Consider the following 2,633-nt stretch of genomic DNA (forward strand, 5'->3'; position numbering starts at 1 on the left):
CTTATGAAATAGAAGGTGCACTAGCAATGCTTTATAGACCTTTTGTTAGTGTTTATTTTGGGGCTGCCTTCTTGAATGGTTTTCAACTTGTGATGGCAAGAAGGACTAAAAAACAGACATGCACCTGCATGGGCATTGTCATTTGTGCCGAGATCTACAAATGAAAAAATCATGATTTCAAAGTCAAAGCCAAAGGTGGCTATTATTCGAGAAGAAGGTAGTAATGGTGACATTTCTAAGGTGATTTTGAAGCATGGACCAGACTTAAAGGAGTTCACTGTCGTGCACAGCCAAATGATCCCCATTGCTTTCTTGAGCAGGTTAATCGGTTGATTGGGAAGATAGCAGAATAAGTGGATTTTCTCACGCTACCAATTTTGAGAAATTTGAATCAGCAAACTGCAAATTTAGATTTCCGGACACTGAAATATGGACCAACATATGACAAATCCCAACTCGGGGTCAAATGTGATGCCGGACTTCTCTTTTGCCTTCAAACAACAATTTTTTTTTTTTTTTTCAGACCGCCAACTGCTGATAGAGATTACGCCAGATTTACAAAGACAATCATATGACAATAACAATGCAAACAACAACAGATCTCCAAGGAAGATGAAAATGTAGAGCAGCAGCATGGACCCTACCCCATTGGGCAACTCCAGGTATGTGGGATATATGCTATTGATATTAAAAGCTCAAGGATGTCAGGCATGCACGGTAGAAGCTGTTTGCATATTTCCCCAAGGAGGAGCTTGTGCAAATCAAGGGCCTCAGTAATGCCAAGGTTGATAAGATTATTGAAGCAGCCTCAAAATTGGTCCCCGTGGGTTTCACTAGTGCAAGCCAGCTACATGCTCAACGCCTTGAGATTATACAGATTAGTTCTTGGTCTAGAGAGCTTAACAAGCTATTAGGAGGAGGGGTGGAGACATGATCAATCACAAAGATCTATGGGGAATTTCGAACAATAAAACCCAATTATGCCACACTCTTTGCGTTACTTGTCAATTCCGTTAGATCAGGAAGGCGATGAAGGCAAAGCACTTTTTATTGATTCTGAGGGAACCTTCAGACCGCAATGGCTTTTATAGATTATAGAAAGGTTTGGGCTCAATGGAGCAGATGTGTTGGAGAATGTTTCCTATGCCGGAGCATATAATATGGATCATCAATCTAGGTTGTTGTTGGAAGCGGCTTCTATGATGGTGTAGATAAGGTTTTCTCTGATGATCGCAGATAGTGCTACATCCCTTTATAGAGCAGAATTTATAGGCAGAGAAGAGTTATCAGCAAGGCAGATGCATCTTGCTAAGTTCCTTAGAAGCCTTTAGAAAATGGCAGATGAGTTTGGTGTGGCAGTTGTGGTGACCAATCAAGTTGTTTTGCAAGTAGATGCTTCTGATATGTTTGCTGGTCCCCAAGTTAAGCCTAATGGAGGAAATATCATAGCTCATGCTTCCACCACAAGGCTTGCTCTTCGCAAAGGTCGAGGTGAGGAACGCATTTGCAAAGTGATTAACTCACCCTGCTTAGTAGAAGTAGAAGCGCACTTTCAAATTTCTCCAAAAGGTGTTATTGATTGCAAAGACTAATAACGTGAGAGCTCTCTGATGTACAAATGTGAAATTTTCAAGACTGCCTGCATAATTTGATGTAGAGTCTTATCCAGTCATAGATGCCACACAAAATTAGAGTGGGACGGATTGAAAAGTTTCAAATCTGGGAATGAAAATTTTAAACTGGTTATGCTCAAAATTATACTCGGGTATTAAGAAAATGAACCGACTTTCATTTTTCGCTGTTAGGGCACAGTCAAAGATTGTAGTTGAGAATAGGTCCACCATAAATTGAGGTCGCAGAAAAATTTCTTAGCATAAAACAAAACGGCCAGCCCTTCTGCAGACATATCTTTACCTGTACACAACAGTTGCGTCACTTGCTGAGTGTGCACTAAGTCAACACACTATGTGCAATGACACCTTGGCTCTTTCTAGTTTGAAGGTGGCCGTGGCTTACTCTCGTGCACTCGTTGATGGTAAACTACAGAGTGTCAGTGGGGAACTCATTACTATCTAGAGAAGAGAAAGTGTGTGTGGAAATAGATATAAAATATGAAGGCTTCATCACCCGCCAGCGCAACCATCTTCAGCAGATTGTACAGCAGCAACATCGGTCTCTGCCAGAGAACTTGGATTACTACTCAATCACTACTTTATCATTGGAAGCGCGATAAAAACTTTCAAAGATCCGACCACAGAATATAGATCAGGCATCAAGAATAGGTGGCAGTTTGACCCATATTTTAGCAATTTCCGTAAAGTGGCAATGCATATCCGGAAATTTGAGAGCAGTTGCAAAGTCATAGGTTCGTTTGCCTATTTCGGTCTTCACGCTGGAATAATGAAAGGCGCTTCTATCTTGAATAGCAGATGGAGGATTATGTTCTATTTTCATGGCTTTAGTTGAAACAACATCCCTGTTTTGGGGGTCGATCTGTTTTTTTTTTTAGAATAGTTTATTTAATGTATAAAAATAATCATTTGTAAGGGTTAGTGGGGGAAAAAAAAGAGAGAGTTCTGAGCGCTGGTGGAGGAGAGAGAACTGAGCTCCATTGTACAGTCTTTGACAGAGTT

At 40.7% G+C, this 2,633-nt stretch overlaps 1 pseudogene; it reads left to right on the plus strand.

Moving 5' to 3' along the window:
* The first annotated feature begins 590 nt into the window (after positions 1-590).
* Positions 591-1,592, plus strand: LOC149262804 (DNA repair protein RAD51 homolog 1 pseudogene; annotated as a pseudogene).
* The last annotated feature ends 1,041 nt before the right edge of the window (positions 1,593-2,633 follow it).

This window comes from Pinus tabuliformis, chromosome 6, assembly GCF_031772625.1.
Source record: "Pinus tabuliformis cultivar Carrire ecotype Pingquan chromosome 6, CPIR1, whole genome shotgun sequence".
NCBI lineage: Eukaryota > Viridiplantae > Streptophyta > Pinopsida > Pinales > Pinaceae > Pinus > Pinus tabuliformis.